The 16,200-nt window shown below is 35.2% G+C and overlaps 1 long non-coding RNA gene across 1 annotated transcript in view; it reads right to left on the bottom strand.

The window, feature by feature from the left end:
• Positions 1-14,233, bottom strand: part of LOC123590602 — a 28,625-nt gene extending 14,392 nt beyond the window's left edge. Inside the window, exon 1 of the long non-coding RNA XR_006708863.1 lies at positions 14,004-14,233. This is a non-coding gene — a long non-coding RNA (uncharacterized LOC123590602). The remainder of the gene's footprint in view (positions 1-14,003) is intronic.
• Positions 14,234-16,200: the final 1,967 nt, after the last annotated feature.

The raw sequence follows: 16,200 nt of genomic DNA on the forward strand, positions 1-16,200 counted from the left end.
TAGTTCTTTCTCAAGAAAATATCTGTAAATATAACATGCCGTATGGTTCCCATCTGGCATGCATTGGCTCAAAGTTATCTATTACTGATTTCTTGGCCCCTTTCTTCAGCCCTTTAATTCCAAGTGTTTCTTTGGCAATTTCTCCTGAATGTATCTTTCCATTTTGATCTTAATTTGGTTGGACTAATTTTATTTGTTCTTAAAGTTCTGTCACTCAGTTTACCCATCTTACTACTTGGGAAAGTATACATACCTCTAAACACTTCTCATCCCTCTGTGTTGCTTGGAAGCTTTAAAAAATGACTTGACATTAAATGAGGGCTTTTAAAGTCAAAGTGCTTTTTAAAGGGAAAGGGATGATGGGGCATCTGGTTGGCTCAGTCAATTGAGCATCCAACTTCAGCTCAGGTCATGATCTCATGGTCTGTGAGTTCAAGACCTGCATCAGGCTCTGTGCTGACAGCTCAGAGCCTGGAGCCTGCTTCAGATTCTGCTCTCCCTCTCTCTCTGACCCTCCCCCACTTGTGCTCTCTCTCTGTCTCTCAAACATGAATAAAAACATTAAAAAATAAAGAGAAGGGGATGATATTTTATCATTAACCTGCTTTATCTTAGAAGAAATATGTTCAGGTGTTAACTGGTTATTTCAAGGTAATACAGCAAGTTTATATGAATTTCTAGATCTTGGATAATAATCCCTTACCTTATAGGTCTTACACATGGATATATCCTTCATCTCAATTACTTTTAAACTTCAAATGAAATGGTGTTCCTCAAAACTCTAAAAACTACCAACTCACAAATACCTTTTAAACATTTTTAATGTCCAAAAAATTTGAGTATATTTTCAACCTTCCCTATTGGTACTCCTCATTGCTACATCTATTCCATTCTCATTTGTCATTTGTACTTACTTTATTCTTGTATCCACTTGTGTCTATTTTATTTTACTATCTGTTTTTTTTTCCCCACAATATGTAGACAAGGATTCTCTTCGCAGTTTATCCTAACTCACTGCTATTTTTGTTTGTTTTAACTATCAACTTCAATCAGATATTTGTCATATGCTGGAAAAGCTCCTCAAAGCACATTTATAACTGAGGAAATTTCCTCCTCATTGGCCTCCCTGTTCCTACACATTCCCTACATCCATCAGTTGCACTACATCCCTCTTTTTAACCTCACCATAAATTTCTCAAAGTTTCAATATTCAAATGCTCACTTTTTAACAAAGATAGCAAACAGAAAAAAGAAAATGAGTGAGGTTTAGTTGAAAGCCCCTCAACCAATACATTTCTATTTTCTAGTCTCTCTCTTATGCCCTTAGAATATGTTCAGGAGCAAGAAAAGAAAATATGGCTTCAACTCGTGGGGGTCTGGGATGAATCTTAACACAAGACTAATTTGCTACAAATTAGTCATTTAGACTAACAGTGAGAAAGATGAGCGTTCCAAGGTGAGCAAATTAGAGAAGACATTAGGGGCACAATTCTACCTGGCACTTCTGACATTAGGAGACTTGGCAACACTAGGAAATGATTACTTGGGGAAATGTAAAAACATGTTCAGTTGGTATGATTAGGTTATTCCATTTAAGCATGTGGTGCCCTTAAATATTCTGGGAGGGGAATGACGGGAAGCATGAGGAGTTTTCCAGTAGGTACTGGTATGTGGGGATAACTTATTTCTACTTGATTCAGATTCAGAGTAATTGTGACCCTGCATAAAAAAAGAAGGTAAATTAACATTCTTCCAGCCTCTAACAGGGAGCTAAAGCATTTAATAGAAGCCCATTTTTTCCCACCATAATGCACAATTGGCAGAGTTGCTAAACAATAAAAATAATAGTCATTGTAGACTGTCTGCTTCTGTGTTCACAATAGCACTAAGAATTGGAGATACATTAGTCCAGTTCAGTTTCCATTATTCCGACTTCTCCTTAGAGAAAGGATTGATAACTACAGTTTTGCTAATAGCATATAAAGCTTTTTGTGATCTAGATTTAATTTAGCCTAATTCCCAGCACAGCATGAGCTACTGTACAATCCACGGAATAAGACAACCTAATTTTCTCACTTCATGCAGTTAGTGACATAGAGGCTATGCCATGAGCCATTTGCCATTCTCTTGGTGTGTGGATCTTAATTCACTCTCACTTATCACTTATTAAAATCAAAATCTGCCTACTTATAGAGTCAAGAGTGCAAATTAGAAGAAGGAAAGTCTGATAAATGGTTAGCTCAAATATTTTTAAACAATTTGTAAAGTAAGCATAACTCTAGTTTCATGTCTGTTTTTCACTTATAGCAAGTTCTGCTTTAAATACAATCATTTAAGTCATCTGAATATACTCCACTACTTCTCATCTGAAACAGTCTTTTCCAAAGGATATTCCAAGGAACACTTGTTCCATAATATGTTAGTGGATACTCTACAAAGTACAATGGAAGTGTAGATTAAAGTAAAATTATATATTCTTCTTTTCCATGGAAATTCTCATGACCTTTAATATGATAATGTGCATTATGAATCTCTCAAAGTACTGGGGAGTAGGCTGTGTTTCTCAATTTGGCAACAATATCCTCTTTTTGTCATTGGTCTTCTCAAGGACCACCAATCATGAACTGGGAAATGCTGATCCAGTTAAGACAACTTCATCTTAAAATATGTAAGAATGGGCCATGCCTCTCCCATTCCTGCAACAGACAATAAACTTATAGATTCAACAAGTAATAAAATAATCCATGTAACATCTAAGCTGACCTCAGATATTTATGCAAAGGGCATATGATAAAGCATCATCTTCTACATATGAACCATGACAAGGGGCGCCTGGGTGGTTCAGCCAGTTAAGGGTCTGACTTCAGCTCAGGTAGTGATATGGTACATGAGTCCAAGCCCCGCATCAGCACAGAGGGTGGAGTCTGCTTCATGGATTCTGTGTCTCCCTCTTTCTCTGTCCCTCCCCCTCTCGTGTTCTCTCTCTCTCTCTCTCTCTCTCTCTCTCTCTCTCTCTCTCAAAAATAAATAAACATTAAAAAAATTACAGATGGACCATGATGGGTCTTCTAATTCATGCAAAATGAGTATTTTAAAAAATTAGTGAATATGTGTGATTTATGTGTTAAAGGAACAGAAGGAGAGAGTTTGAGGCAATATTTGGGAATGGTAAAATAATTAGGTAATGTTCCAGTTGGGATTCATTTTTTGCATGAACACATTATAATCCAACATTCTCTAAGAGAAGGCAACATTCTGAGAGACATGGCACTTGGGCACTTGTTCCACTGGGGATGATACAGTAGCAAATGAATTGAAGAACAAGAGAAAGATGCAGAGCATGTGTCAAGACGCAGGACCCTGATGTCAAGACGCTGAACCTACCATAACAGGCTCTAAGAAGACAGTAGTATCTTTCAAACCTTGGTTTCAGGGGGATAGCAAGGAGCAGCCACCACAGAAGAAAATCTGAAACAATCTTCTAACTTCACAGTTTTTCCTGTAAGTAAATAGTCTTACAAAACAGAAGCACTTTGCAGGGTAGGAGGGAGGGGAGGGTGGATGATGGGCATTGAGGAGGTCACCTGTTGATATGAGCACTGGGTGTTGTATGGAAACCAATTTGACAATAAATTTCATATTAAAAAAAACAGAAGCACAGAGTTTTTATTTCTAGGACTTTCTAAAAGCTAGGGGCACCAACTGCTGCTCACTTTCCATCCCATCTCATCTCTGTGAATATACACATTGTTTATCATAGGCCTAGAAATCTAGAAAGAGGTTTATAAACTATGTTAATGATAGAACATAGCTAATGATCCTCAGATAGCTATACAGTGGCAGGAGATACAGGTTACTGAAAATACCCAGGAATTTTTAAAAAAGCAAAACTATAATAGTAATATTCTAATAATCACCATGTTCAAGGTAGCACACATAAAATTCACTACATGGCATGAAATGTTGTTCTACAAAATATATTAACTAATTTAACTCAAGACGATTATGTGAGGTAAAGATTATCATTATTCCCACTGAAGATAAAGAAAATGAGACCCAGACAAGCCAAGTATGCATAGTATTTAAACCCAACTGTTCAATTCCAGACTCTTTATTCTTAACAACTACAATTACCCTAAAGTCTTTTCTGAAATTTGAATTTTAATTGCCAGGGGTTGATAAATCTAATAAAAGTAATTAATTCTTAAACTCCTAAATGATTCATTAGTCAGGCATCTTTTGCATACAGTCAGTGCATTACTTCCCAGGTTTTGAAAACCTATTCCAAATCAAAGGCAATGCCCATATGCTGTGTGGCGATATTTGAGGATCTCTCTTTGAAAGTGGAAAAGCATTTTTCTTCTGTCAAGATGAAGCTGAAATGGTGGAAAGACAGGAAGAGGGGAGTTTGATTTGGTTTTTGTTTATCTCAGGAGCTCTCTGACAATCTGCTGAGCTGCTGTTTTATTCAGGGAGACTTTGCAGACCGTGTCAAGACAGCATGCAGACAACTCATTTTTTATTTAGGAAATGTGTGCTTAATGGCTTCAGTGTCTGAGGTTTCCTTTGAATCAAATTTTGTAGTGTGCTTGCTTTGGTTTCATTTCATTTGGAATTTGGCAGAAGAGGAGTTGTGAATGAAAACTCCTCTTGTTTATGAACTTCTGTACAGAAGAGACAAATATGAGTTAATTATGACTCCATGTGAAACCAATATCTTGGTGACTGAAATCTTGATGTACCTTAATGTATTTTATTATGATACTACATATTTTGAGTGTATTTTCCCTACTCTTCTCCACTTATAGAGCTAATAGTTACCATTAATATTACTGTAGTTTAATATTTTTTACAGGTGGTGATGTTAGTTTACCTTATGCCAATGATTTTTTTTAACATTAACACTGAAGGTACATAGTTTACAAAACTAGCATATTTCAGATTCTAAGGTTTTTTTCTTCTATTCTTTTCCACTATGAATTTGTAGCATGCATTAAGTGAATAACAATTACAGAAAATCTATATTTATCATCTATCTAGTATCTTCTAATTAAATACACATTGATGTCCACACTAATGCAAAATTATACATGGATTATATTTAGGTACTAATGCCCTAGAGATATAAGTAAGTCCATCTCCTGTTTCTTCATCAAGACCCTCAAATCTGCTTTGAAGTCACTGTATTCAGAACTATAAATCATTTTTCAGAAATATAACAATGGATAAGAAACAGTCCCAGGGACATTTGATATTATTGATCACAGCTTGTCATGATCATTCAATTGTGTGGGTGAAATCCTACTTGTCAGAGGATATTTTCTTATTAAGTTTATATGATTCTCTCACTGCAGGTTCTCAAGTTTTAGATGCCTGATGTGAATCCTTTGATTTCTTTTCAAAGACAGGAAGAATTTTTTGCTCTATGCCAAGCAGCTATCAGCAGAAAATACAATGATTTTAGGAAATGGGTAATTAAGCTCTAGTATTACTTGATAATGTAGCTATAATAAACCAAAGCATTTATTCTATCACTAATTTAGGAATGTTTATTATCCCACTATCCTGAATACATAAAAGACACACAAAGATGATAAAGTATAAAAAGTGTTTCATGCTTTATTTGACTTTGATCTGGAATGATAATTAAGTCACATTCCACAATGTTCCATATCAAATTATTGACAACATCAATAAAAATTCTGTATATTTTTTAGAATATACTTTTGAAATAAAATATTATTAGCATTTTTACTTTTAGCAATAACAGATGAAAAATCTCCCTAAGATTTAGAATTAGAATGTCCTACCAAACTTAGAAAAGCAAAAGGCAAGAAGGGAAATGAATCTGAGAATTTATGCAGGGGTTACCTGGCCTAGTGAAAACTGATTCTGAAAGATGACAACTGATTTGAATTTAATACTTATATTTGCATTCAATTATTTTTATAATAGGCAAAAACAGCATAAGTAATTCATAGCATAAGTCATTAAGTAATTGTAGTACATCTATATAATGTAGCATTTCTATCATACTCTTCAGGAATATGAAGAAATTCTATTGATATAATGGCAAATTTAAAAATTGATAAACATTGTATGCATTGTACCTCTTTCTAAGTGGTACCAAGGGCTAGATGCAACATCTGTCCTTTATCTTTAATGGGATATTTTGACATGCCCTAAACCACTGGACCTCTAAAAACTTCAATAAGGCTGAAGGTCCCTGGATTCCTATGAGATTTATTTCCCACTTTACTGTCACATATTTGTCTTACCAAGGTATATAGAATAGTTGCTACTTCCTGCCTACCAGGTCCAAACAAAATATCATCAATTCAGTGGGCCAAAGTAATATACGGTTGAATAGAGAAACAATCAAGGTCCCTGTGCACTAGATTATGACAGAGGGCTAAATAATTGAAATAGTCCTGAGGTAGGACAGTGAAAGTATTTAATGTCCTTGACAACTGAAAGTAAACTTGTACCGTTCTTTCCTAACAGGTGTAGAGAAAGTAGCATGAGCCAGATCAATAGTTACATTCAAAGTGCCAAGGGATATCCAGGATGTCAGTGCTTCCTTCATCTATATATTTCTCAAAATCTTGGAGAATGGAGGTCCACCTGACCTTCCCAAGAGACACATTTAAGAAGTTGGTGAGCATACCTTCTATAAATCCACTGTAGCACTCTGATCTCTCTGGGCCTTCTGATACCTTCTTCTACGTTATTCCAAGGAAATTCTGGTATTTTAGGTACACTGCAGTATAGTCCAATTTTGGGTCCAGACATCAGTCAATAAACAAAACAAACTCGTAAAGTCCCTCCCAGATACTCAAGCTAACACACTGAATCCAGAATCTCTGCTTAGTGCACTCATATCAACTTATGCCAAGTTAAATAGAACATTCCTTCCATTTTCACACATATTCCTCAAGTTTTGTCGATGTAAATTGGCAGAATCTAGCAAGTCTTTTGGTATTTATGGCACCTCCTCATTGTTCACATTTTGTGTCTGACCCCTAGGAGTCTGCCAGAACTTGAGTGCAATCATAGGTCTAGAAGCAATGAGAGGTGGTAGAGGTAGATATTTAAAAGGATCAACAATCTCCTACAAGGCAACTATAACAGGCCATTTTAGTTTTCCAAGGAAAGGAAAAATAAACACTTCAGACTAGGGAGGAATGGCTACTTTTACTAGAGAAGAAAGCTTAAGAGGCTTTTTGGGTTCAAGGCAACTCATTTCAATGGAATCTGTTATAAATCCTTAACTCAATTTTCAGTGTCCCATTCTTTCCTAACTGATCCCCTTTCTATGGCCACTACCTCTGTGAGTTCATAATCAAGCATGCTGTAGTGAGTCTCACTGCTCTGCATTAGGAGGGTGGTGGAGAGTTGAAGAGATTCTAGACATGGAGTAGGCATGAGCAAGGACAAAATGCATCCTGTCCACCCAAGTACATCAATCCCTCCTATCTCTAACCCACAATGATCTTCAGAGCATAGTTGTTGCTTCACTTCTGCCTCTCAAATATCATGCAACTTCACTTTTAGACAATTCTAATCTGGTAGAACACAAGGAAGGATACTCTAGGAAATACAGTCTCTGATATAACCATGTTAACAGTAGGAAAATCCCACATAGTGGGTTAAGGAGTTTATTATGAGGCAGACACTGTGCTAAACCCTTTACATGTATTATTTAGTTAATCTTCATAACAATGTTATGAAAGTAGTGCAATATTTATCTTTTTTACTTGAAAAATATTGAGAATAGAAAAATGATAAAAAAAACTACACATAAACATAGAAAAGAAATACATAGAAAAGAAAAATATGTCCCCTCCCTCCCTCCAATCTCATCTTCCATCTGTGCACCCCCATGCTACATGTAACTATTGTTAACCTTTTGTTGTATTTTCCTTCTGACTCTTTGCTTGTGGAATAATAAGACTATCTGGAGTAATTCTGATGGCTTGGTAAAGACCCTTGCAATACTTTCTGGGAACCACATAAATTTCCCAAGTTGCTTATAATCTTCAGTGAGGAGATGAGGAAAACTTAGACTAGGATTGCGATGTAAATCCCAAAGTAGCATAGGGACTGAGTCTAATACAGTTTAATATAAGGAAATAAAGAAATGTGATATTTCTTCCACACCTGAGTTTATAAACTAACATTTAGTCTGGGTACTTTAGCTAGGGTTCTGGAATGACTTCCTTATTAACTCTCTTTCCCTACTAAACCACATTATAGTAAGAATTACTGTAGTCCTTAATTCTATAATAAGCAGGTGCCTCATCGGATTCTTTGCTAAACTCTAAGCTTAGCCTTCTTGGTCTTTACCTCTCCTGTTTAAAATAGATCAGGAAAGTAAAGCATTTGTTCCATCATAATGCTTGAGGTCAACTATATTACTGTCTCACAATTCTTTCTTCATTCCCTGCTCTTGCCATCATTTTCCTGTGGAGAGAGAATAATTATCCACCCCATTTGGGCTTGCCATATAACCTGCTTTGACCAGTTGAATTTGAGTAAAAGTGATAGTGTACAGTTATAAGCAGGGCAGATCTTGACCTAGAGCCTGAAGCAAAGCTGCATGGCTGACTTTCTAATCCCTGAATGGGGAAAAAAATTTCTGTGCTGAAAAATCATACCAGTTTGCAGTTGATCAATATACAGTGTTATCACAGCAATAATTAGTCTTTCTAACTATAGGTATGGAAGGATAGAGTGTCCTCTAGTAGCTGGACAGAGAACTCAATACTAGATGTATGTTAATGATAATATTCAAGAGAAAAATCTAACATTAGAGTCCAAATAAAGATTTCTTAAATTAATTAATACTTGACAGGTTATCTTTAATTCTTGGCTAATTCTTGGTAACCGATAAGCTAACTATCAAAGTGTTCAGTTTGTGGCCAAAATCATACTATAAGTAAATGAAAATGAAAGCAAATATCAAAATGCTCAACTCAAAAAGTTGGAAAGAGGATCATAAAAAAGTGTAAGGAATACAAAAGGAAATAAGAAAGATAAATGCAAATATTACTAAATTAAACATGAGTAACAGAGGGGCACCTGGGTGTCTCAGTCGGTTAAGCATCTGACTCTTGGTTTTGGCTCAGGTCACAATCTCACAGTTTGTGAGATGGAGCCCTGCATTGGGCTCTGTGCTGCCAGTGCAGAGCTTGCTTATGATTCTCTTTCCCTCTCTCTCTGTCCCTCCCCCACTTGTGTACGTTCTCTCTCTCTCTCTCTCAAAATAAATAAATAAACTTAAAAAAAAAAAAGAAGAATAGTGAATCTAACAACGATTTTTTTTCTGTTAAAAGAGCATTAATAGTCAGATTTCTAATAAGTCTAATCAAGATAAAGGGTAAATATAAAGATATAAAATTAAGAATGATAAAATATAAAGCTGATGAGAAAGTAAGAAATTATAAATAAGATACATTTTGACATGAGACAAAGTTGAAATATTTAAATTTCAAAACAATAAACAAACATCTTAGCAAGCAAAAGTTTAAAATTATTTTGTTAACATGAAATCAACCTACAGCCTCATAATTAACAGCTGAACACTAGAGAAACATCCATTAAAACAGGTAGCAAAAGTTTACCCAGTATCATCATTGTAATATAATTCTATTCTGGGACCCTTCCCCAATGAATAATATCAAGAAGAAATTAAAAGTCAATTATTCCTTGAAAATGGCTATCCTTCCAGTAAATGCAAGAAATAAAAAATAATCTTCTAGCAACAAAAGGAAAATTGATAAAAGAATCAATAGAGAGCTACACACTAAAGAAACTTACAAAAATCATTGGGTGTGGGGCACCTGGGTGGCTCAGTCAGTTAAGCATCTGACTCTTGATTTTGGCTCAGCTCATGATCTCAGGGTTCATGAGTTCAAGCCCTGTATCAGGCTCTACACTCGCAGCACAGAGCCTGCTTGGGATTCTTTCTCTCTCCCCCTCTGTCTCTGCCCTTCCCCTGCTAATGCCGCACCCCCACTCTGTCTCAATAAATGAATAAACATTTAAAAAAAAGTCATTGGTGCTGTATAACCCAAGAAAAACCAACAAAGTAGAAATTGTAATTATAAATATATCTATATCTATACCTATATCTATCTTATCTATAATTTGCAATGCTAATAGAAAGTATAAAATACCTAAAAAGTAAATTTAAGAAGAAATATGATGGACATATATGAAAAAAAAAAGCTATAAAACTTCACTAAGCATCTAAAACCAAGACTGGAGTAACTGGAAAACCACACCTTGCATCCAGCTGAGAAGACTTTTAAGAGTTTTCTCAAATTATTAAGTAGGTTTAATGCTATTTAATCATATCCCAAAGTGGTTGTTTTTAGAACTGACAAAATGGTTCCAAAGTTTATCAAGAAGTGTCAATGGATTAAAAGATTAAAGAAAACTTATAAAAAGTAAAGGAGGGAAATTTGCTATGAAAAATAATGAAAACTGCAAAAGCTATAAATAGATTATGTAAGAATTGAAAGAAAAATAGGTAAATGGAATGAAATTAAATTTCCAGGAACAAACCTTCATGATGATGTTAGACAACAATGAAAGTAGCATCATAAATCTGTTGGGGGAAAATGACAGAGAGTGTGTGAAGTTTATTCAATATATAATGCTGAGATTATTGGTAAACTTCTCTGAGGGCGAAAATATATACTCACATAACAATACACAAAAAGATTAATTCAAATTAATGAAAGAATTAACTGAAAATAAAATCATAAGAGGAGAAAATTTTGGTAAAGATCTGACAGATCTCAAAGGAGAGAACTACATTTTTTTTATTTTGAAAATTTATAAACACAAAAAGCAGTGAGAATAGCATGACAAATTCCTGTTTCCATGTCCAGCTTCAGCAATTAACTACATTCTGCAACCTTCTGTGACATTGATAAACCAAGAAAAATTCTACATATTTGACTGTGTAAATTTATGTTAAAAGAAAAAAGAAATTAAAATCCAAACAATATATTTTTCATATATCTTTAAAAAATTTATGGAGAATATTTCCTGTGACAATTAAGTAGATAAAAGTAATTATACTCTAAACAAAACTCAACAAAAATAAAAAATACAGCATCTTCAATTAAATAAGATAAACCACTCCAAACTCAAAACACAAACTAAGAAAAATGTCTGCTAAACATGAAGCTCTGTGAAGCAATTGAGGGAGGATATAACCTTCCATACTTCAGGGAAGAATATTCAAGAAGAAAATGGTGCAGCTCTGTAAGATCCCAGCATGATTAATTGGGACTGATAAGAGTCATAGCCATGTGCCAGAGACAGGAGGAGTAAACAAGGTCCCTGTGGCGACCTAGTTCCATATTGCAGAACAGCAGAGTACCATTCTGGAAGTCAGTTAAAATGAGAAACAAGAAATAAACATAGTGAGGGGTGCCTGGGTGGCTCAGTTAAGCTTCCCACTTAGGTTCAGGTCATGACCTCATGGTTCGTGAGTTCGAGCCCCGCGTCGGGCTCTGTGCTGACAGCTCAGAGCCTGGAGCGTGCTTCGGATTCTGTGACTCCCACTCTCTCTGTTCCTCCCCTGTTCATGTTCTGTCTCTGTCTCTGTCTCTCTCTCTCGCTCTCAAAAATAAATAGACATTAAAAAAAATTTTTTTAAAGAAAGAAACATAGTGAGAAGGAAAAAGCAAAACAATTATTCTTTGTAGTAGATATGACTAAATATTTGGAAAACACAACACAACACACTGAAACATATATTACAAACAATGGGACAAAATATAAATCAGGAGATGGATAACAAAATCAAAATATAAAAGTGAAAGGTTTCAATATATAAACCAAAGTGAATTAGAATATTTAATGGATAAATAGATCTTGTTTCCAATAGGGATAACAAAAGAAGATAAAACATTTAGGAAGAAACTTAACAAGAATTGTGTAGGGTTTATACAAAGAAAACTTTAAAACCCTAATGACTCATACTTAAAAGCCTTAAATAAATAGAAACTCATAACTTGCTTGTGGAAACTAAAATTCTACATTGTAAAGATGTTAACTGTCTCCAAATTAATCTATTAAAGCAGTTATGACTAGAAACAAAATAATTTGAAAGTAAAATTTTAACTTTGATCTGTTAAAACAAATATACAGAACTAGCCAAGAACATCAAGAAAAGAAAATTGAGGGAGGAGCCCTGCAGAATATTAAAATATAAAAAGATTACATAAATTAGCTTGGTATAAATAAAGAATAATACAGAAGAATCACCTAGAATTCATGTTAAGTCTGAAATTTTCCTGTGGGTCAAACATTAAAAATTCTGATTTTCTAGGTCAGGACTACAGCATGGAAATATGCCATTTTATTATAACAAGAGTCCCAGATGATTGTAACACAAGTACATATATCCTTTCTTAAATAATCTACCCATTTAAGGAATTCTTTCACCACCAAACATACCATCTGATGCTGTCTGAATACTAAAGGCACAGCCAATGACTTGTATTTAAAACTAAAAACTCAGAACTGTTTATGCCTATTGATGCTAAATAATTACCTAGTTTAATTACATATTATGCAAACCCATGAAATGTGTGTTCAAAAAGAAAATTATTGCCATGAAAACTAAATGTTTTAGAAAAACATAATAAATGTAAATTGCTAGAAAAAAATCTTTTCAACTCTGTGGATGAGAAAAGGTTATGCCCTATTTCAAAGAAAGATATAAGCATCATTAATGCAAAACCAATGACACAAAATTAATAAAACCATAGTCAAAGAAAAAGCCTAAGATCTCATTCAACAGACTGCAAATAAATGTGCATTCATATCTTTTAAATTAAAATAATTAGGATTTTTTAATGATAATCATTTTTTATGATTGATGTAACCAGTTTTTTGGTTGTTGTTTTTTGGTTTTTTGTTTTGTTTTTAGAGAGAGTGTGAATAGGGGAATGGGGCAGTATGGAGAGAGAAGGAGAATATTAAGCAGCTCCATGCTCAGCACAGAGCCTGTCATCCAGCTAGATCCCGTGACCCTGGAATCATGACCTAAGCTGAAATCAAGAGTGTGACCGATGCTCAACCGAGTCACCCAGGCACTTCTTAAATTATTATGGAGAAAATACTATTTCTAATCATGTTGGCTAAGGCGACATCTTCTCTAATAAAAAAACACACACACACACACAATTTGAGAAACACTATAATATACAAATAGATGAATCCAACAGAATATTCAGAGATGAACCAGTTAAATAGGATCTCTGAAAAATATGTATTCCAGATAGCGAAAAGACAGATACATCAATAAAGGATGCAGAGAAAATTCTACTAGTCTTACAGAAAAATATAGGTGGATCTTTTTCATATTCTCACAAAACAATAAACTTTAAAAGAAAAAAATATACTAATTACGGTCAGAAACGTACAAAAAAGGCACTAACATTCTAACACGTTGTAATAAGAACTCTCTTTTAAGCATGACATTGTATATAAGCCATATAGGTGTTAAAAACCAGACAACAGGCTCCAAACGGGGCAGCTTATGCTAAGTCCCACTCCATCAAACTGAGACCTAACTTAATTACAGTTCTGGCTTTCCCAGAAAAGCAAACTTAAAACCAATCAGGATTCACCTAAATAGTGTTATTTAAATAATCTGCCTCCTAGATGCCTGCCATTCCCCAAAGGAAAGTAACTGCAATAACCAATCTGGGTTTTTTTTTGCTGTTTTTGTTTGTTTGTGCCTAACGTAACCTCCTTGTTCCTGCTCCCTTCTGCCTATAAAAGTCTTTCATTTTGCAAAGTTCCTCAGAGCTCCTTCCTACCTGCTATATTGGAAGCTGCCCAATTTTTGCACAAATAAACTTAAAAATTTTAATATGCCTCAGTTTATCATTCAACAGTTCTGTGAGTAACCTTGAGAAGGAACCTAACAAGGCCCTGTCAGCTCCCGGGAACATCCAACAACCAACCGTACGTACCTGTTGGGCCCCTGGAGCTCGCTGCTTTCTCGCTGCTTCAAGACGGGGTAGCTAAGTCCTTATGGATCCTTCACGGTTTTGCCTTAGGAGCTTGAGAACTTTTTTTTGTACCATTTCTTTTTCCAGACTGGACCCAAAAACTGGCACAAGAAAAATTGAGTCCCCTTAAAAATCGGACCCGGTGTAAGAGCCAGCTCGGGTCTGACTTAAAAACCGGACCGAGTCCAGGACCGGACCGGTTCCGGCCCGGAAATCAGAAACCAGAAACCAGGCTAGTTCCGGGGGAAGGTCCTAGTCGGACTTAGGCGCCAGTGCGATGCCTCAGGTGAATAAAATTTCATTTAAAGCCTGAACGAGCAGGTTAATCTTACCAAAGATAATCTTGAATTACAGTGGCCACAGTGGAGAACGTTTAGCCTAGATAGGTTTATCCATTTACGAGGTGTCCTAGACAAAAAGGGAGCTCAGCCAAGCACTCACCATAAAGGGGACAGGGAAAATTATTTTTCTTACTTTACAGTTTCTCATAACCAGGATAATACCTGCTGGGACATTGCACTCACTCCAGAGCCTGCAGACAGGATCCTGGGAAAACTGGCAGACCCAGGCAAAAGTTAATCAAAGTCAACCCTCCTAGATTTCGAATAGAGGTGCCTGGTTGAGAGAGAAAGGTAAAATTTCACATTGTCACTTTCTTTCCAAATTTAGATTGTCAGGTTAAAAACATCTGTAAGAATTAGATCTTTGAACTGTGACTCGTGAATTAGCTTTAGGGTGCTTATTAGTTGTCGGTCCTTTATCTCTCAGGGACAGCTATTGCCTTGTTTGTCTTTTTGTTTGCTGAGAAGTTGGCTTGGCAACCATCAGATTGGGGGCCCCGAAAATATGAGCAGACAGAAATGTGTGTTGCATTCCATTTGGGGGTATAGACTGTTGCCATCTCAGGGATCCTGGCATGGTGCATACAAGTAGAGGATTTTCTAATGCCAATTCATTCATTAGCCTAGAATCAAAGCAAGACCACTTCTTCCTTTTTTTGACCTTCCTGTATCCAGTTGTTTCCTAGAGTTAAGGATTCTCCATTGATGCTCTATTTATTAGAGTTAGACGACAGTATGTGCTCATATATTCATTAATGCTTACAAAACAACACTAACCTTGACAGGATTGACTTCAAAAAGCTGAGTTTCAGGTTCACCTACAAGATAATTCAAGGATGATAACAGGGGGCAAAAATCAATTTCCCATTGAAAAGGATGACTTGATGAGAAATCAGAAGGATGTCCAATGATTCAGGGGTAGCCACTACATAACTGAACAGCTTAAGTGAAAGTTGTTCATCCTTATTAAGTATGAAATCAGTAATCAAGACTCACTTGAGTAAAAGTTAAAGTGTGTTTTGAGACAAATTTTAGTATTATTACATTTTTTTTTATCTTTTCTGCCTTTAATTTTTACAATCATAAAAGATTAACTAGGACACTCTTTTTGGTGATATTTAACTTAGAAATATTAATACTTGACATCTTATAAATATATAGAAGAAATCTAATACATATTTATTAATGGAAAGCTGTATATTTTGTGAATGTGAATTATATCTTTTATGTAATTTATCATGGCTAACATTAAAATATGTATCGTTAAAATATGTATCTATGCTTACATGATAGCTTTTAGGAAATTTCAAAATGTGGTAGATAATAAGTTGACCAGTGTCTGCTGTTTAGGGAAACTTGCTTGATTTTTTTTTTTTTTTTTTTTTTTTTTTTTGCTTTTAAACAATTGGTGGCTGGGTTTGGCATAATATGGGAAATCCCTGGTTGGTGTTGCTCTGAGGATGAAACAAGCATATATCACTTGTACTCCCCAAAAAGGATGGTAGTTCTAGAACTTTCCAACACTCATTGGGCAAGGACTAGACATAGTTATTTGGTAGAAGTTGACAGAACTATTTAATGAGTTGGAGCCCAGCTGTATATCCCAAAGTCATTAAAAGAATTTCCAAGATCTCTGTGAAGTGTAATTTATTCAATAGAAAAGAAGTCAAGTAAATTAAGGAGAAGTAGAAATTTCAGTAAAACAGAGTTCTCCTAAGAGTAGTTTTTCTATCTTCCAAGAAATAAATTGGCCAAATTCTAAGGTTTCGATAAATGTCCCCTTTCCTAAACTCTCAAAGAAGATGAACGGGACAACA

This window comes from Leopardus geoffroyi, chromosome B4, assembly GCF_018350155.1.
Source record: "Leopardus geoffroyi isolate Oge1 chromosome B4, O.geoffroyi_Oge1_pat1.0, whole genome shotgun sequence".
Classification (NCBI taxonomy): Eukaryota; Metazoa; Chordata; class Mammalia; order Carnivora; family Felidae; genus Leopardus; species Leopardus geoffroyi.